Source organism: Dunckerocampus dactyliophorus, chromosome 2, assembly GCF_027744805.1.
Source record: "Dunckerocampus dactyliophorus isolate RoL2022-P2 chromosome 2, RoL_Ddac_1.1, whole genome shotgun sequence".
Taxonomy (NCBI): Eukaryota; Metazoa; Chordata; class Actinopteri; order Syngnathiformes; family Syngnathidae; genus Dunckerocampus; species Dunckerocampus dactyliophorus.
In genome coordinates this window covers 2914587-2936309 of record NC_072820.1, presented here as the reverse complement: position 1 = coordinate 2936309, position 21723 = coordinate 2914587, and the positions used below count along the sequence as shown (strand labels likewise).

The 21723-nt window shown below is 42.2% G+C and overlaps 1 protein-coding gene across 9 annotated transcripts in view; it reads left to right on the top strand.

The window, feature by feature from the left end:
* The window catches only part of LOC129171762 (cadherin-1), a 303014-nt gene that overhangs the window by 9074 nt on the left and 272217 nt on the right, over window positions 1–21723 (top strand). The window lies entirely within an intron of this gene.

Below are 21723 nucleotides of genomic sequence, written 5' to 3'. Positions count from 1 at the left end.
TGGCACAGATCAATTAGTCCACATTTCTTTTTATTGCACAAGTGGGGAACAGTGGCTCGCCGCATATTCAACATTCCGTCAATTCTTGGATTTTTTGTTCCAAAAATGTTTTTTTCATTCTTGTTTTGCCGAAAACCATCAAATTATCCAATTTCACTCACAAAATTTACGGTTTGTTTGCTAGCAATAATGTTTCTTCATTCATCTGTCTGTGCTAGCGAAGTACATACTTCTATACATACTTATTTTTGGTCTATATGCCAAAATATACACATGATATATGTCACCATAAGTCGGTAATAATTGATAAAACTGTTAAAATGTACAGCATACGTGCACCACGTGTAGAAAACACACGATATTTACATGTCTTTATGCTTCACTGACATCTTTGTGACGCGTTGAGTTTTCGCACTTTGTTGGGCGGAACGCAAACGTACCATAGTTGCGTGTGTTAGGTATTCGTGGGCGAAATTAAGCATTTTCAAGCATAAGGATGTTCAGGCACAATAACAACATAATAAGATTCAAGATTCAAGATTCAAGAGAGTTTTATTGTCATGTGCACAGTAAAACAGCAGTTATACCATGCAATGAAAATCTTATTCTGTTCATTCTCCCAAGAAAAGAAAGAAAACAAATGAAAGAATAAGAACATAAGAAACATAAACACATAAACATATATACCAATAAATTAAGCAACAACAGAAGAGACATTAATACAAGTAAATAATACAAATAAATAAATAAATAAAGTGCTATGAGTGTGTGCGTGTGTTGCGTGCGGCGTGTGTGAGTGCTTCGTTGAGGAGCCTGATGGCCTGTGGGTAAAAGCTGTTCGCCAGCCTTGTGGTCCTGGACCTCAAACTCCTGTAGCGTCTGCCTGCCTGACTAATACTGTTAGTCTTCATCATCATCATAATAATAACACGGGCTACTGTGGTGAATCCCCGACATCACTTCCTGTCCACGACTGTCCATACTTTTATTGAAGCATGTGAGCACAAGTCTTATTTATGTCTCAGATGGCTTATTTCCCTCTGATGATATGTGCTATATTGGCTAATATGAGTGTAATGGTGACTATAGGGGTGTTATATCATGCCTAGAGGGCTCTAATGATGGTAAACATTGTATTCAGGAAGTCATAAAGAGCTTTTCTATGCTTTAACTACCAAATAATTAGTTTATTTGGGAGGAGGTGGAGCAGAGGTAGGACACTTGACCCACCTTGCCTCCAGTTGTGCCCACAGTGCTCCAGGTGTACTGCAGTTTACTGTGCCACCATCCGTGTGTGACTGAGGAGTGATTGAGTAATGGGCTCATTTTTTTCACCTACTGCATGAATACATTCTTGTATGTGTCCTTCATCGTTCGGCTGCACTGTCTGCCGAGGTCTGAGCTCCATCGCCAAGCTTCAGGCGGATGTCAGGCAGTGTAGCAGCCCCGCTTCCCCCTGGAGCATCGCTGGACATTCTTCCAGGTGGAACACCTCGCAGTTGCAGCCGCGCTAGAGCTCTGGCGTTCAGGAGAACCCGGGTGACGAGGGGCCTCTGAGCCATCATAGGGCGGCAAGGTGAGCACTTGAGGGCCACATCGTGAAAAATGAACGGATGCGAGGGCCACGTTGATATTTTGTAAAGCAACACGTGAGGATATGCTGAGAAGCTACATGTCGCTCAAGAAAAAAGTACCTTTCAGCTTTGTAATGCAGGTGAAATGCTGCTAAAAATGGCCTCTTTCCCGTAATAATACGCGTTTATGCTTGGAAAATTGCCACTTTTGTTCTTCATTCAAATACGATTTTTTTTCTTAATATTTTGACTTTATTCTCGTTACATTTTTTCCATTTATGCTTATTTTATTTTTTTATTTTCCAACTATTTCATTTCAGCTGTCCTCTTGTAAATGTTCTTCTCGCACTTAGAACTTTATTCCAATAATATTTTGTATTTTTTCCAAAAATGAGGTATTTTTTCTTTCTTTCAACATTGTTACTAAAATGATATTTTTCCTCACCTTACAAGTTTAGTCTCGTAAAATTGCAACCTTCTTTCTTGTGAGAAAACTATTTTTTTCTCTTAATATTTTGGCTTCACTCTGTGCAAATTTCCATTTCTGCTTTTGATTTTTTTGGGGGATAATTTTCAGAATATTTCAGCTTTCTTCTTGTATATTTTCTTCTCCTAACATTTTCACTTTATTCCCATGTCATAAACTTTATTCATTGTTTTTTACTTAAAAAAACTAACATTTTCTTTCATATTTCAACTTCATGCTTTTTCCTCATACTTTTGATTGATTTTCCCATTTTTGTTGCTGCTGCTGCTGTTTTTTTTTTTTTAAGTTTCCTCGTTAAATTACATTTTTAGACGGTATTTGAATAAAATGTCCGCTTATTAAATGCAAAAAATCCTCACATTTATTGATGCAAAACATCATTAGGCAATTTTTCCCAGTATTTCAGAAACTGATGTAGCTTGGCTAACTTTTCTAATGGGATGTCAGCCTCTGCACACACAAAATCCTCTTATTTTGAAGGCTGGAAGTGTGTTGTGTGTGTGTGTGTGTGCTGAGAATGTCTGTTGACTGTTCAGACAAGCTGGGAGCGAGAATAACCGCACCGCGCATTCCTTATTTACCCGCACAACGTCAGCGGGCATCGTAAAACGCTTGGTTGCATTAACAAGCGGTAAAACACAACATGGTGTAAACACAACTCATACAGCCTGAGTGTCTCTCTCTCACACACACACACACACACACACACACACACACACACACACACACACAGCACGCTCTGCTAATCTAAGCTAACCCAGCTATCTTCCATTCCTTCCAAGTTTTCAAGTTTTGTGTTTCAGGTCGCCTTCCCGACATGTTTAGTCAGGGAGGGGCGGGCTAGTGTTTGTGGTGTGATTCCGCCACAATTGCGCGGTCCGCCGGGGAAATACTTCCCCACACAAACGTTCCTTCCCCTGACAATGACGGCGTTTCATTCACATAAAGTCAATTTCCGTGATATTTTATGTTTAAGAGCAGCTTCCGTTAAGGTGGAAATGATGAGGCTGTATGCTTGTGGCTGAGGAGGAGGTAGTCGCCCATGCAATTCCAACCACTTTATTAACGAACGGGAAACCACAACACGGTGTAAACACGCGCACACAGCGGCGCTAGCATGCGTGTTTAGTTCGGGATGGGGCGGGTTAGTAGATGTCCACCGGGGAAAGTGTTTTCCCCCTTCCTGAGTTCTTATTTTTATGCGTATTTGTCACACTTACATGTTTCGGATCATCAAAGAAATTAAAATATTAGTCAATGACAACACAACTGAACACAAAATGCAGTTTTTAAATAAAACTTTTTATTATCAAGGGAGAAAAAAATCCAAACCTAAATGGCCCTTTGTGAAAAAGGTCATAAAGCCATTTGTAAACATGTGGGACTCCAGCAAACCACAGTGAGAGCCATTATCCACATAGAACAGTGGTGAACCTTCCCAGGAGTGGCCGGCCAACCAAAATGACCCCAAGAGCGCAGCGACGACTCATCCGAGAGGTCACAAAAGACCCCAAAACACCATGCAAAGAACTGCAGGGCTCACTTGCCTCAGTTAAGGTCAGTGTTCAAAAACGGCCTGCATGGCAGAGTTCCAAGACCAAAACCACTGCTGAACAAAAAGAACATTAAGGCTCGTCTCAATTTTGTCAGAAAACATCTTGATGATCCCCAAGACCTTTGGGAAGATACTCTGTGGTTAAGTTGAACTTTTTGTAAGGTGTGTGTCCCATTACATCTGGCGTAAAAGTAACGCTGCATTTCATCATAGCAACAGTAAAATCTGGTGGTGGTAGTGTGATGGTCTGGGGCTGTTTTGCTGCTTCAGGACCTGAAATACTTGCTGTGATAAATGGAAGCATGAATTGTGCTGAAGGAGAATGTCCGGCCATCTGTTGGTGACCTCAAGCTGAAACCAACTTGGGTTCTGCAGCAGGACAATGATCCAAAACACACCAGCAAGTCCACCTCTGAATGGCTGAAGACTTTGGAGTGGTCTAGTCCAAGTCCTGACCTGAATCCTATTGAGATGCTGTGGCATGACCTTAAAAGGCGCTTCATGCTGGAAAAGCCTCCAATGTGGCTGAATGACAACAATTCTGCAAAATTCCTCCCCAGCGCTGTAAGAGACTCATTGCAAGTTATCACAAACGCTTGATTGCAGTTGTTGCTGCTAAGGGGGGGGGCAACCAGTTATTAGGTTTAGGGGGCAATCACTTTTTCACACAGGGCCATGTAGTTTTGGATTTTTTTCTCCATTTGAATAAAAAGTTTCATTTAAAAACTGCATTTTGTGTTCAGTTGTGTTGTCATTGACTAACATTTACATTAGCATGATCTGAAACATTGAAGTGTGATAAAAAAGTAAGCTATCAGGAAGGGGGCAAACCCTTTTTCACACCACAGTGTCTCCCCACTCCAACATTCCCTCGCCTCACGATGACATCGTTTCATTGACATTATGTCACGAAATTCCACGATTCCACGACAGGGTCCTACGAAGATGTTGCTGTTGAGTGACAGGAAAGAAACATGGAATCTGAGCATCCCAAAGCATCTATTTTTCATTCTCGCAAAGAAAACAATGTCTTTCAAATCTGCTCGCGATGCAAAAATGTGACCTTTCGCTTGTCAGTCGATGTGGTATAGCCCTCCACCCGGCAGCAACCAAATGAATTGCGGTTGACATATTGATTTAGTTGCCTTCCAGGGAGGGCAAATGTAAAATTCCCATTGAAAATTCCCCACTTGTGCATCTAAGCTGAATATTTAGCAGGAAACCAGCATGAAAAGCCAAGCACGCCATCACATTAGAATCGGAATATTTCTGGCAGAATGCGCTTGCACAAACGTGAACGGCGTGCTGCACGGGCAACGCCGCACTTGAAACAAATGAACAAGCGGTTAGGACATAATGCTTTTCAAGTACAGTCTTCTTTTCGACTAATTACAGTGCAGTACTTTGATACCATTTCCTGCTGTATTCTCAGGAGAATAAGCCCCGGAGAGTCACGGCGGAGGGGACTGGGGTGTGCACGTGTGCGCGTGTGCGCGTGTGCACGTGTGCGTATTACTTACCTTTATGGTGATAATAAGGGAGGAAGCGGCAAAAGAAGAGGGAGGGCTCTCACTGTGCTACACTGAAACTGTGTTTTCCTACTCAGGACATTTCGGAGGGAAATGGCGTATACCTTCCACACTGACTTGCGGTGCATTTTTGCCACTTCTGTTCCCAACGTCCCAATTTATTCTCATTGCAAACACTTGATCGTCCTGAATGATCATTTTCACACCTCTCTTGACACCTTGACAGGCAACAAGGAGAGAAACGATCAACACGCCGTTTTTTGCTGTTGAATAGAATCACGCTGGGGGTCTTTGTGCATCTTTTGGGTTTACGGGACATACGTGAGTAATGGGGATGCACATGAACATGTCTGCTCTAACACAGAGGTGTCACGGTCTGTGAACTAGTGTGCTTATGTTCCCTTTTGATGCCTTAGTTCCGTTTTTTTCGTGCCCTTATTTCAGTTCCTGCTCCGTTCCGTGTTCCCATATTGTGCTTCTCCGTTTTTCCCGCACCTGCGTTGTCGATGTAACTGCTCAGTGTTGGGATCCATTTTTAAAACCACCCCGTGTAGATATGCAGAGACGGTTTTTAGATTTAGATTTCTCAGCTTTGTGTTATTGGGGACAAAGGGATGTTATTGAGGGATGTCAGATATTGGCATGCAAATGTAATGTGACCCTCACATTTGGTCGAAGGTCACCAAATGTGGAGATGCCACTCACGACCAGACAGGAGTCGAGGTGGGCGGCACAGGTCGGTTTACTCTCCACTCAACTCAACAACAAGCAAGGATTCTTTAGCAATAGCTAAGTGGCTACAACAACCTCATGACCCGCAAACGGAAGTCAGATAGATAGATAGATGGATGGATGGATGGACGGACGGACGGACGGACGGACGGACGGACGGACGGACGGACGGACAGACAGACAGACAGACAGACAGACAGACAGACAGACAGACAGACAGACAGACAGACAGACAGACAGACAGACAGACAGACAGATAGATAGATAGATAGATAGATAGATAGATAGATAGATAGATAGATAGATAGATGGATAGATGGATGGATGGATGGATGGATGGATGGACGGACGGACGGACGGACAGACAGACAGAGAGACAGACAGACAGACAGACAGACAGATAGATAGATACTTTATTAATCTCCAAGAGAAATGTCTAAAACAATATTGTTGGTCACCACAATGTGTTAATTCCATGACAGGAGATATGTGATGTTACACCATCGGTTGATATCAGAATATGGACAATGGACAATATTGGTTATCAGCAAAAAAGCCAATATCGGAAAGCCCAAGTATTTGGTATCATTATTAGTATCAACTTTTCTCTCTTTATATTGCATTTTTTATTTTTTATTTTTACACATATTTCCGCTTTCTTCTTGACTTTCTTTCTGACTTTATTGTGGTAGTATCATAACTTTTAACTGCTAATGTGTGCGTCTATAGTATGCATTATCTATATTTTATGTCTTATTTTCTCTTGTCTACTATATTGGGTAAAAGAAGTGTAAAGGTGACTATAGGGGTGTTGCTTTATGTGTGGAGGGCTCTAGTGATGTTAAACCGTATTTAGAAGGTGGTAAACAGGTGTTCTATGTCTTATTTTTTCTTATTATGTCTAATATATTGGGTAAAAGAAGTGTAAAGGTGACTATAGGGGTGTTATTTTATGTCTAGAGAGCTCTAGTGATGTTAAACCATATTTAGAAGGTGGTAAACAGGTGTTCTATGTCTTATTTTTACTTATTATGTCTAATATATTGGGTAAAAGAAGTGTAAAGGTGACTATAGGGGTGTTATTTTATGTCTAGAGAGCTCTAGTGATGTTAAACCATATTTAGAAGGTGGTAAACAGATGTACTATGCTCTCACTATGAAAATATTTCCTCCGTAAATAAGGAATCCTTCCTTGTGGACATTCACTGTCACGTTCGGGTCTGTAATCGATTAAGCGTAATAAACGAGGGATTACTGTACTTTCAATTTTTAAAAACAATTTGTAACCTGCAAGGCATGCTGGGTAACTTCCTGTTGGGTAAAGCATGCCTTGCGGGTTATAAATGACTATAAACTAGTATTTTTTTGCATGTGTATTTACTTTACTTGTGTTTATTGTGGTTGCACCGTGAGTGAGAGAGGCTTTTGGTTTCTTCATCTGTTGCTTTGTGACATGCGAGTAAGAGTGTAAATATCCCAAAAATTGACAAAAATCTGCAAATGTGCGGAGCTGTGAATGCTGAATGACGGCCGTGCGGTATTCATGGTGTGTGCGTGTGCGTGTCTCATCTTGACCAACTTGTGGCTAAATTGGGGAGAGTACGTGCGCCGGAGGTGCAATTCACTGTGTAGGTGTTTGCATGAGCTGGTGCTAATGTGCAGCTGCACGGCCGCGCGTTATCATATCAGCCGCAGATGTGTGTGTCAGGCAACGACAGAAAGAAGCGTGCATAAGCTGCCACCTCTGACACAGAAATGCCACGGGAATTCCGTATATCCTATTGTAAATTTGCCCACTCGCAAAGATAATTGGCTCATTCCTGTGTTAAATGGCTGCTCCTGCAGGACACCGACTTGGCTTGAATTGTTTCCAGAAGACAGTGTGTCTGTTCCTCTGCTTCCCGGGGACTTAGAGGCACATTACATACTGAATTACTGTGTGACAATGATGAACGAATCCTGGTCGTGCTTCCAGCCCAGAGCTGTGTGCAGGGACTGACAGGCAACGTGCGACCGGCAACACCTTAGTTTTCCATGTGGTGTCGCGTGTCCCGGTCCCTGGCCGCTGTGTTTCCAGTACAGGTGGCCCTTCCTTTTGGTCTGAAATCATGAGACTCGCTCGAGAATAGTGCAGGTGTGCTTCGTTCTTTGTACTTTTTGGACTTCATTGTGTCTCCCAGTGCGCCAAGGAAAAGGAAAGCAATCCTTGATGTGAAAATGAACAGAAATAAAAATGGATTTGGGTTGGAACCAACGATTATTTGCTTAGGCGATTCTTCTGAAGCGTGTTTGGATTAATCGAGTCATCAATTAATCGATCTAACGGCCGCACGGTGGCCGGGTGGTTAGCATGTTGGCCACACAGTCATGGATGGACGGATGAAAACGGTAAAAAAAAAATCAGCAGTAATTTTACAAGAATCAAATCAAAATATTAAGTGAAAAAAGTAGTAATCTAACGAGAAAAATCTGTAATTTTACGAGAATAACACTAATATGATGAAAAATAACGTCATTTTACTTGCATTAAGTTGAAATATGGTGGTAGCATGAAAAACAAACAAAACGACAAATAAAGTTGTGTGTTTTTTTTTAATTAGGTTGCCGAAATAGTCATATATGATGGGAATAAAGGACAACCGAAATGGTGGGAAAAAAAGCTGTAAGTTTATGAGAATGAAGTCAAAATGTTAAGAGGGAAAAAAAGTAGCAGTTTTACGAGAATAAACTTGAAATATTATGATGAGAATAATCATGGACTTGAAATATTAAAGAAACAATACTTTATTTTGTATTTTTTGACGTAAAACAATATAAAGTATGGAAAGGTTGGGGGAAAGTTTGAATATTATGGGAATGAAGTCGAAATATTATGAGAAGAAAATTGACAAAGATTTAAGAAAAAAGTTGTAATATTTTTTGGGGAAAATTAAAACAATACGACAAAGCTGGGATGCAGCAACATATCAGAAAAGAGGCACAACCTGTTTGATGACTAAGGTACCAAAAAAATTGACATTTAAGAGGCTCTAAAGATTACTGAATGTTCGCGGGGTCATGGATTCTGTGCGCTGTTACAAGGAGACCTGGGAGGAAAAGACGTCCGTGGGACAATATTTTAAGAAGGTACAACTGCCTGCCAGACAACCACGGGGGTAAAATCCATTGCATAGTTTCTTATACTGTATTTTAGATGTCCTTCACGTTTGCCGTCTACTGTGTGAGTAAGCAAAAATGGCCCTCGGGCCTTACTTTGGACAGCCCTGCCCTAAAGGGTCTAAAAGACTCAATACCGGACTGTTGTAGTGCCTCATTGGGAGACACGCACTTAAAAAGGCCGAGCGTTTACGGGATATTTTTCATTGCTCGTCTTGTAAAGCTCCAAATGTCTCCTTTTCGTGCTGGAGTTGACTCAGCAGTTTCAGGCACCCATCGAGCTAAGATGTGGGAGAAGTGGTGCGTGACCTCACCAAAATCATTAAGCACACATCAGACACCATCTGGGGCTTCTAATGCTCCTTTCTTAACAGTGTGCGTGAAAGGAAGCAGCCCAGATAAACACGTACTTGCAAACAAACCCACATGTGACTCTTTTAATGCCCGTTTTAACTGGAGCTGCGCAGTAACTATACGTGTGATGATTGCCTCCCTTTTTCCTTGCCTCGGGGCAAGTGTTTAGTGGTGAGCCCAGCTCCAGCTGATCCAGCAGCGTAGAAAAAAAAGGGACGTGAAATGGCAAAAAAGGAGAAATCCAGAGATGGATGAATTCTCAGCAAAGATGCAGATGTTCACGTCTATATGTGTGTGTGTGTGTGTGTGTGTGTGTGTGTGTGTGTGTGTGTGTGTGTGTGTGTGTGTGAGCAGCATGTATAATTCTGTGACAAGCCTGAAAATGGTGTAGTTAGGGTGCATTGCAAGATTGATGAAATGCAGGATTCTCTGCATGAGGCAAAGGAAAAGGGATGGCGCATCCGTGTGAGTCGAGATTGCTGCTGAGTCGACCAAAGGCGTCGACCGGATACCGCGTTTGGTATCTTTTGAATCCAATCTCTCTGAAATCCTGCTGGATGTTTATTATTATTTTTTTTAAAGACATCACTGAGCTGATGAAGTCTCAGATCCCAACAGCTAAAACACAAAGGTTATAAATATGATTTTTAACATTATTAGAGCCCTCTAGACCTCGCCTTTCACGCGAAGACAGCTGAGATAGGCTCCAGCATACCCCCGCGGCCCGAGTGATGGATGGATAGAGCCCTCTAGACATGAAATAACACCCCTATAGCTACCTTTACACTCCTATTCCCCAATATAGTAGACATAATAAGACATAAATAAGACCAAATATAGACTACTTCACAGGGGATCAACAAATCAAATGTCTAGCTCGCTCACGGTGCAACCAAAACTAACCTATGTGGACCACACAATGTAAGGTATGGAAATAGACACTTTCGCACTAATATACCTGTACATGCAAAAAAACATAATTCTATAGTCATTTATAACCCGCAAGGCATGCTTCTCCAACAGGAAGTTACCAGGCATGCCTTACGGGTTATAAATGACGATAAAATAGTGCAGTAATCCCTCATTTATCGCGGTTAACCAGACCCAACCGTGATAAGTAAGATTCCTTCTTTATAAATGGAATATTTTTGTAGTTCCAGCTTAGAAAACCTGTTTACGTCCTTCTAAATGCTTTTTTTAAAAACATCATTAGAGTCCTTCCAACATGAAATAACACCCCTATAGTCACCTTTACACTCCTATTACCCAATATAGTAGACATAAGAGAAAATAAGACATAATATATATAGACTCAGTCATGATAAGTGAATTTCTGCGAAGTAGGATTCCTTTATTTATAAATGGAATATTTTTTGTAGTTAGAGCCTAGAAAACGGGTGTACAACCTTTAACATCATTAGAGCCCTCCGGATGAAAAACAACACCCCTATAGTCACCTTTACACTTGTATTACCCAATAGAGTAGACATAATAAGAGAATATGACAAAAAATAGACTCACACACGTGTTCATGTTATTGTTCCCGTGTGTGTTGCTGTAAATGTGTTCCGATGCTACGGCAGCTGAGGGGGGGCCAGACAGGAAGTGACGTCTGTGGGGGCTCAGAGTTGAGTGTCGTGTGAGGGATTATTGTGCCTGTTGTTCCGGCAGTCGAGTCTGGTGCTTGTGTGTCTCACCGAACATTACTGACCCCTAGTGACCCCTAGTGTGGAATACTACATATGATCACGACCTCTTTCAGTGCGTCTTCTGAATGCCTTACACTTGCGCTGACTTCATTTAGCTAGCTTTCTGCTGTAAAGGCTTCATTTAGACATAAAACATTTGCTTAAGATTGCTTTTTTTGGACTAATAAAAGGCCGTGTTCAACCACGAAACGACGATGATTTTATGAACTAATGTCTTTTCGAAAACGCGTGACCCAGTGAAGTGGCGAGGGATTACTGCAGCGCTGATTTATACTTGGAGGTGAGTCGCTGGACCCTGTGAAGACAGCGTGACAAATCTAAAAGGCGCACCGCATATACGTATCCAGGTGTGCGCATCTGTTCCTTTCCCAGCCTGTTTGCGGGGGGGCGGGGGTACGCCTCCGAGCATGAAGTTCATCAGTATTGAAATTAATACGCTGCGGTTCAGTTGTCGTGCGTCGTTTCAACGCCGCGATTCACTTGAGGACACTTTTTGATGAATGGGCAATTAGGAGGCGACTCCTCATGCCTGGTGGCTGACTGATCTCTTTTTAATGGCACTCCTCTTTCTTTGATAAAACACAAAATCAATCATCGATACTCCCCAGGCCCCGAGGAGCACATAACGTAGAATATAATTGTCACATGGTTTGCAGAAGCACGTGTGTGTAGCAGTTGGAAAGAGGGCTGTGTTGGTGATGGGACATATTAGCCTAATATTTCCATGCTACCACATAATTCGCTTGATAGAAGGAAAAAATATATATTTTTCCCCCCCCATAATATTTCTGCATACTGACAGTTTCGGATTACGAACGCGTTCCATTCCTGCGACGCATTTGGCGTTAAGTCGACATCGTCATTGCCTCCCTTGTGAGTGGGGAGAAGGCCCCGGGGCAAAGCTAGCACGCGTCACACCTGGCCTGGGAGCGTCCCCCCCCTCCGGGTGGAAATAGCACCAGGAAGTGGGCTTCCCTACTTGAGTCTGCTGCCCCCTGATGGATGTAAATGAAACAGTCACGGGAAAACAGATAATACTAAACTACTCTGCGTAGTTATTACTGTCGCTTTCATAGGAGCAGATCCTTTAACATGTTCAAGGATACCGGGATACTGTAGCGTTACGTGTAGTTTTGTGATTTCCGAGTGTGTGTGAGCGTGACAGGCGGAGTCCTGAGAACAATTTAGTTTGCTGATTTTGTTTTGGGGGGGTTCGGCAGAGAGATTGTTGCTAAACATTCGGGGCAACGCGACAATACGATCTTTACACCTGACGACGGTCGCGTTGAGACAAGGGCGGACGATATCGTAGGTCTCGATCGAACTTTTTCACACAGGGCCGTGTGGGTTTGGATTTTTTTCTTCTCCCTTAATAATTACAAGTTTCATTTAAAAAAACGCACTTTGTGTTCAGTTGTGTTGTCATCGACTAATATTTAAATTCGTTTGATGATCTGAGACATTTAAGTGTGACAAACGTGCTAAAAAATAAGACCTCATGAAGGGGGCAAACACTTTTTTGCGCCGGTGGATCTGTACCGAACAGCCGTTTTATTGGACGTAATGGAGCACACGGAGAAGGGAGATTCTCGGGCCATGCAGGATCAACTCATGTTTCTCCCTTCAGTGGCAACTGTGGTCAACACAGTTAGACTTGGAATGCATTCATTGCTATTACTTGATCTCCATGATCAATATTGATCTAATAAGTGTGAGCTTGTGTCGCAGTGTGCAGAGTCTGTCAGCCCGGCTCTACGTGCGCTAACAACTCCAATTGAGTCTCATTGTTTTAGGTCCCTCCGAGTGTTTGACGCTATCAAAGCCCAGTCCAATTAAACGTGGCAAGTCTCCCTTCTGAAATCCACTCTTAAGCTTCACTTTTCTCCTTTTTGCTACTTTCATCAAAAAAGTATCATTTTCATGAATCATTAATAGAATCGAAATGAAAAAGTCTAAGAAATAAAGAAGTTTTTTTTATAACTCCTGCTTCACAGGAGGAGGTGGATGAGGAGGAGGAGGAGGAGGAGGGTTGTCTTCAAGCATTTAAAATGAAATGGCCAACCTGGCTATTACGTTTCTATGCATTGTATTTTTGCCACAGAGAGGTGCTGCATTGCTACACTTCCCTAAGCAAACAGAGCAGGTTGGAAATGAGGTGATTAGTGTCAAGATATCCTCGCAGATGAGCTTGGAGGGCTGGAAGCATGCAGCAATAATCTCCTCATATGAAACTGCGGGGATGTGTCACTTATTCCTGCCTGCCTGCAAAAGGGCACACGAGCTGTGGGATTTTAAGGTTCATGGACAAATTCTTCCCTCTCTTTCGGCAACACTCGAGGTTTACATCCACTGATACAGCGTGTCTAAATGCATCCGTCCATGTGTTCACGGTGGAGCGTCTGAGGTTGAACACCATCAGTTTTGGTATCCAATTAACATTCTTAACTCTTATAATAACAGAACTAAATTTAATTACTGTAAAAATAACAAAAAACAACAAAACCCGATACCTTAACCCTCAAACACTGAATCCGGCTTTATCGCTTTATCTTTTTGTTGGAGTTTGAATAATAATGTCCTTGAAACTTTATGTCAAACTGTCTGACGTGGCAAATATTGTGAGTTCTGATGGTCCGATATAACAATTGACCTGAATATACAGTATATTTGACTTTTAGAGATTTGCAGTAATCCCTCGTTTATCCCAGTGAATTGGTTCCAGACTCAACCATGATAAGTGAATTTCCACAAAGTAGGATTCCTTATTTATGAATCTGATATATTTTGTAGTTAAAGCACAGAAAACCTGTTTCTTTCTTTTTTTAAACATTATTAGAGCCCTCGACATTAAATAACACCCCATAGTCACCTACACACTCCTATTACCCAATGTAGTAGACATAATAAGAGAAAATAAGACATAACATAGACTCACATGCTAGCATTGGGAGAGCTCCTTCTTATTTGCTTCCTGTTCTCTACAGTACTTAATATAGTTAATATACTTAATATTGCTGTAAATGTGTTGTTGCGCTAGCAGAATAAGTGTCAGCCCCCAACAGCTGAAAAACAAGTGTTTACAAATTCTGTAAAAAAAAAATACAGTAATCCCTCGTTTATCACGGTTAATTGGTTCCAGACGCAGTCATAAGTGAATTTCCGTAGTTGGAGCATAGAAAACCTGTTTACAACCTTTTAAATACGGTTTTTAACATCTTTAGAGCCCTTTTTTAGATGTGAAATAACACCCCGATAGTCAGCTTTACCAACATAATAGAAATAATAAGAGAAAATAAAAAAGACATAATATGGACTCACAGGGTCTACAGACCCAGCCGTGATGAGTGAATTTCCATGCAGCAGGGTTCCTTATTTATAAAAGAATTATTTTTGTAGTTAGCCCTCTAGACGCAAAATAACCCCCCTATAGCCACCGCTACACTCGTATTACTCAGTACAGTTGACAAAATAAGAGAAAATAAGACATTGTGTCCTCTTGCATTCGGGTCAGTACGGTTGACGTGGATGTCTTTTGGTCATTTGCGTCCATTTTTTTGCAAAGATGTCAGTGTTTCCCGTACATATACATTTGGCAGTGTGTGTGCCATTGCTTCTAAACACATTATGACGGGACTGTCTGTGAATGTAGCATTGGTACAGCCCCGTAGGCTAGCTGGCGGTGGGGATTGTAACTGCACTTTTTCACTCACCTCATCCCTGCCAAAACGGCCGCCGGAAGGATCTTTGATGCCAGATTTTGTGACGTGTAAAACCACTGAAAGACACTAACTGCAAATTGCAATGGAGGCCGTTCACACCTGGACACAACAGAGGCACTCTCGTTTTGTGAATTTCGACTTCATAAACATCATTATCATTTCCCTGACCTTGGTTCTCGCCCAGTTCAGTGGCGGCCTCAATTTTGCCTGGAACCTTGAATGGTGATGCACGCGGTCCCCTGGGCATACGGCTAATCAAGTCAACAAAAAGCAGAGAGCGGGGTGTCACGTCGTGTGCATGTGCGTTTTGGGCCGAGACTGCAGATTTGTCTGCGGAGGCGATAATCCGTCCAGTTTTTACCTGAAATGGTCAGCAAGTTTGCGGCTTCTGCCAGATTTAAACGGTGGAACATTAGCGTGGAGCAGCCCCACTGTCTGAGAATACAGATTTGTTTTTGAGTGCTCGCCAAATGGCCTGTATATTTTATGAACCTTCTCCCCACAAACGCACCATCTCGAGACTAATTATCACGGTCGCACTCAAACACAAAGCGTGTTCATTATTGCACGAGCATCACATTTGTTTGGACTTGGCCTACATGGCGAAGACAAGTGTGGCAGAGCAGGGCTTGAATTGTGTTTTAAGCTTGACAGAGCCTGCTTTGGGTCTTGCTTTTTTTTTTTTTTTTTAATTTTCTGTCTTGCAACTCTGCCGTCTCTCTTTTGTGAAGAGACAGCGGCTGAGACGCCAAGCTCGGCTCCTGGAAGGTTTTCCCTGCTCGCTGTAGAATGATGAAAATAAGCATTCGCAACCCCGCAAATTTGCAGATTTTGGATCAAAACATTTTTTATTTGTGGGGAAAACCTGCCATTCTCTGCTTATAATCTCCATAATTAGGCCAAACTTTACATTTACTTTACATTACTGACACAAAACAAACCACAACCCAACCTCACTCACGGTGCAACCGAAAAGTAACACATGTGGAACACACATGTGTACACATTAATACAGTATGCATGCAAAGCAATACTATTTTATATCAATTTATAACCCACAAGTCATGCCGGGAAGCCCACGTGCACACAAGAGGAAGTTACCCAGCATGCCTTGTGGGTTATACATTAGTATAAAATAGTGCAGTAATTGCTTGTTTATCACGATTAATTGGTTCCATCAAACATTATCAGAGCCCCCAGACATAAAATAACACCCTAAAGTCACCTTTACACTCATATCACCCAATGTAGTACATATCATGAGAGAAAATCAGACATATCGGTAAGTCAAGCCTGTTTCCGGTGAACGTTGGCCTGCGCCAGGCTGCCCTTTGTCACCGATTCTGTTCCTAATTTTCATGGACAGGATTTCCAGGCGCAGTCAAGGCATTGAGGGAGTCCAGTTCGGGGGGCCTCAGGATCTTGTCTCTGCTAATTGCAGACGATGTGGTCCTGATGGCCTCATTAGGCTGTGACCTTCAGTGTTTACTGTTGCAGTTTGAAGCTGAGTGTGAAGCTTGGATGAGACTCAGCACCTCCAAATCCGAGGCCATGGTTCTCAGTCAGAAATGGAGGGATTACTGAAATGTTTTGCATGTATTTTATTGTGTAAATGTTTATTTCAACACCCGTATAGTCCGTGTGGTGCAGTTACATTGTGTGTTCCACATGTGTTACTTACTTAGCTTTGGTTGCACCGTGAGTGAGGGAGGTGTTTGGTTTGATGACATTCAAAATGGACACTTTCATGGGTGTCTCTAGTCTGAGAATGCAAATAACGGGGGTCTGCTATATTTATTACGGATGGGCATCTGAAGGGGTCCTAGGGGGTTTGCGCAGTCAAATGTCTGTTGGAGCTTCTCCCCGTGCTTGCCTGAGATTTCTCCAGGTGCTCTGGCATCCTCCCACATGCCCACAACATGCATTTTAGGCTGACCGGGGGCTCTAGATTGTCCATGGAAGCAGCCAAGTGGCGCTTCCTGATTAATCAACAGTCAATTCCACACAATTAACCAAATTCTTAACAACTAGTTAGGTAATGATTATGCCCTTCCCTCGTATTTCTCAATATCTACCATTGCATTGTGATAAAACTTAAAATATCCCCAAATTGTCTTTTTTTTGGAGGGGAGGGCGCGTCTCATCCCGTGTTGAATAATGAATGTGCATATGAGGGAGCAGAAGCTTGCAACGTCCTGGGCAGACTGCCAGTCTCTTCCAGTGTGTGAATGTTGACACATACACGGAGAAATTAACAAAGTCTGGAGGCGGGGTTTTGAACCCTGACGCTTTCATGGAAGTTTTCAAAAATACATTTAGCCGAAATGAGTCAGTGATTCTCACACGCAGGAAGTAAATCACTCAGAAAATGTCACGTAGTGCACTCAGAAGTAGTAATAGCAAATCCCTGCGGGACATCCTGCTGTTTCACGTCAGTAGCTGATGAGCTAACATGGCTAGCATGCCAGGTCCTCCATAGATGGGATGAATAAACACTCGTGTCAGACTTCTTCTACCAGCCGCTGGGTTTGGCACTGTGCCTGAAGCGGATTTAAAAAAAAATGTATTTTATTTTTTTTAATGCGAGATAAAAGAATCAACCAATCGGCAGTAGAGGAGGCACACTCATGAATGGGGACATCATTTGAAAGATGTCGGAACTTCCCACAGGGCAAACTGGGACATACTGTCCCGTACATGGATGCTTGACAGATAGCCATCATTTAAAGTTAAACCACACATCGTTGTCCACATTTTCAGTTAAACTTGATAAGAGGTTGGAACTTTTTGCCACAATGTGGGGAAAAAAAGCTAATATTTTCCCTTTTTGTCTTACAGCGGGGGTTGTCTTACAGGGGGGGTTGTCTAAACTGCGGCCCACCATTTACATTTTTTTTTTTATTGGCCCTTTCTAAACATTAAACAAGAAAACAGCAAAAATAGAAAAAAGAATAGTAATCATCAAGAATAAAGACGAAACATTAAGAACGTAAAGTCATAATATTAGGAGAAAAAAATTGCGTAAAGTTGATAAACGAAAAAAGTCGTCCTATGAGAAAGAAACAAAGCAACGAGAAAAGATGCCATTTTTTTGCCTTATATATCTTATTTTCTCTTATTATGTCCACTATAATGGGAAATAGAAGTGTACAGGTGACTACAGGGATGTTGTTTCATGTCTCCAGTGCTCTAATCTTACAAAAAGGTTGTAAACAAGTTTTTTTTATGTATTTTATGTCTTATGTCTACTATATTGGAGTGTAAAGGTGACCAAAGGGGTATTGTTTCATGTGTAGAGGGCTCTAATAATATTAATTTTACTGTGCATATGACAATAAAAGTCTTGAATCTTGAAAAACCGTACTGTATATGCAAGGTTGTAAACACGTTTTTTAATGTCTTATTATGTCTATTATCTTGGGTAATAGGAGTGTAAAGGGGATTATAGGGGTGTTATTCGATGTCTAGAGTGCTCTAACGTTAAAAACTGTATGTAAGGTTGTAAACACGTTTTTTATGTCTTGTATGTCTTATGTCTACTATATTGGGTAATAGGAGTGTAAAGGTGACCATAGGGGTATTATTTCATGTCTAGAGGGCTCTAATAATGTTAAAAACCATATTTAGAAGGTCAAAAATATTTTTTTTATGCTCTAACTATGAAAATACTACATTTATAAATAGAGTCATACTTGGCGAAAATTCACATATCACGGTGGGGTCTGGAACCGCGATAAACGAGGGGTTATGTATCTTTTTTTTGTTTTATTTGTGAAAATATCCCGTTTTTCCTGCAGCAAACACGTCTCATTCACCATAAGCAGTGATCATTCCTAAGCAGTTGATAACACAGGTACAATGTACCACTGTTCATGTCTTCATGCTTCACTCATGTTTTTTCATCAAGCACTGACATTTCCCACTTTGTTCGGCAATCCTTGAACGCACCATACAGTAGTTGTGTGCTGTGAGTGGCTACAACGTGACTCCCATTCCGTCTTTTTGTTGTTTTTAAAAGGGTTTAGTAAGTGTGTAAGGCATATTCTGGGCTTAACGCTGGTTGCGTTGTGAGTGAGCAGTGGTAATTGAAGAGACAAGGTGGCGGGTCCTGGAGTGGAATCGTGTCTAATAGTTACAAGCTAGCAGGAAGGTCACAAATTGATACGTTTATGTGCGGATCGATTACTTTTCAGTAATAGTAATTTCTTGTCAGTCGTCCACATGCCGATCAACCGACTATACTGGGTTTCACTGACAGACGTTGCACGAAAACCCTGGAGTGCATCACAGCACCTTATCAGGATTCAGTACACTCTGCAGACAGACGGGTAGCAGTAGATATCGCCCACGGAGTGGCCAGTCATGTAAAACGACTTCTGTTCAGGGTGGGCACATCTGCCTATAGCACGTCTCAGGGACAAGTTCCTGTCCGCCTGCTGCGACGGAAGCACAGATCTCAGATTAGCGCCAGGACAGTCCGACATAGACGGTGGACGGTTAGCAGACTTTTGAACAGATTGGATCGGCTTGATAATTGTAAAAATCCATGATATCATGGCATTTACCTTTGGTATCATAGGATTCCAACGGAATAAAATTGATCAAATAGGAATGAATAGTTTATAATAAACAGGAATAACAAGTGGAGACCTTCAAGAAAACAAATCAATCATTGACATAAACATATAAATACTAGAGTAAAACATTTGACGGAATCACACAATTTAAAAGGCATTTTTGCATATAAATTGAGCAATAGCTTATTTGCAAAAACGGACTGGTAGTGTGTGTCTGTCTTTAGTAACAATGTCGCAGCGTAGCGATACCAAAAGGGCAAAGAGAGAGTCCAAAAGCGATCAAGTGCATGCTCATACTCTTGCCTTTTTGAAGGTTTATTGACAAACCGTAACGGGTGACTGTCAGACTCAACCCTCCGCCAACACGAGCGCTCGAGTATGACTTGGCAGCGTCGGAGGAAGTTATGCAGAAGTTTCACTTTTGTGTCTCACGGCAAAGTGCAAACTCTCAATGCTTGATGGGGAAAAAAACCATTTGACCTGATTTATCACGTATTTAGCATTTACGAATGACCTCTTTTGGGCAGAAAAAACAAGATCCTTTTTTGCGGAAAAAAAGTATTTATTTCTTCATTAAAAAAATACAAAAATTATATTTATAAATATTTGAAATAATTTATTTTTATATAAACTATATAGTGCAAAAATATAAAAAAAATAATAGTAATGCTTTCCAAGGTATATTTTTATTACTTTTATGCACGATATCGAAAACAAGCATATCGTTCATATCGATACAGACTGGATTTGACGCGGAGGTCTCATGTTTCAAGATGGTTACAGCGGCTCCGTATTTTCCGCTGCGTTTTTAGTGTTTAATAGCGCTTTATTCGTACTTTCTTCTTGTTTTTTGTGCCACACTGACCCTTTAAGCGAGCGTGCGGCTAGGGATGTTCATATTGTAACGTTCGTAGCTCGCCTCTCGCTTGTTTACACTCGGGAGCAGCTGTTAGCTTTGAGCCACACACCCCGCGGAGACACGGCGGGGGAGAGGCGCCGACAGCGGAAAAAGACGGTAGAAACCATGTTTACCGTCTGTCGTCATGGGGAACGCGAGATCTCTCGCCAACAAAATGGAAGCGCTAGCGGCGCTAACCCGGCTGCAGAGGGACTACCGTGAGTGCAGCCTGATTAAGACTGAAGATTATATTTCACTTTTTCTACATTTATTTAAAAAATAGAATGGACTATTTTATTTCAGCGGCTATTCCTTTACATTTTAATAAAACAACTTTGCACACATATTTGGCTTTGACTTTGTCTAAACCCAATAGGTGGGGAAAAGATATCGGGATACATATCGTATATCGATATTCTACCTAAATATATTGGGATGATGCGCCTCATTATTGCACCACCTCCAAACCTACAGCTGCTCCTATGGCGCGTCGAGGCCAACATCGGTTGATATTCGGTTCCTTACTAACACCAAATTAACACAGATGTCATCTCGGTGAAACTGCCTGCTGCCACCTCTCCTGTGAATAACATTAGAAATTCATGATATTGTGCGTTTGGTGACGGAGGTGCCGGCATCATGAGACGCTTCATCGCCATCGCCTTCTGTTCAGGTACACGTGGGTCGTGGCGATGATGAAGATGACTCCTGCAAAGCAGCTCATGAATTTCCTGGTTATTAATCTGTGAACACGTTCAAGGCCGACATGGTTTGTTCTCAACTGAGCTGCTGAAATGTCTCCCATTCTCCACTGTGCGGCCCTAATATTGGACGTGATACGTGCATCCATTTTTCTCCTCCTTTGATTGCGTCAGGCTGACACGTCTTCAGTTGTTGTCCCAACTTGTCGTCATTAACAAATCCCACCGCTCTGTTCTTTGAATGCGTTGAAACGGTGGTGACACATGCTGCACGGAGAACGTCACGAAGACCAAAGTGTGCGCACGAACAGATACTCTTCCGATCTGGAGCCGCAGACGCGCAGCCCTCGTGCATATGCGGCGTTAACAGCTGGAGATCAAGCAAAACGTGTGACGATGTGGCGGCGTGACACATCTGGGTGTAGAGCCACACGGGGGGGCCCTGACGGCTCAGCCCCATCGCGTTGCGTGCGCTGAGTCGATGAGACGTCCCCCACATGCTCACCTCCAACTGTCCCGCCGTGCTCCCGCCAGCGCCCTGACGGTCCTGAGTGTGTTAATGCGTGCACCATTTAATGCTTGGAAAGTTGGGTGTGTGTGCTTTTTATTGGGAAAGATAGAGGGGTAGATATTACAAGGACGCGGCGCTGGGGAGAGAGAAAGACGCGCGCTTTACGTTGATTGCATGTGAAATGGATTTCAGTTGATGAATGAGTGTGCATCAGTGTGTGA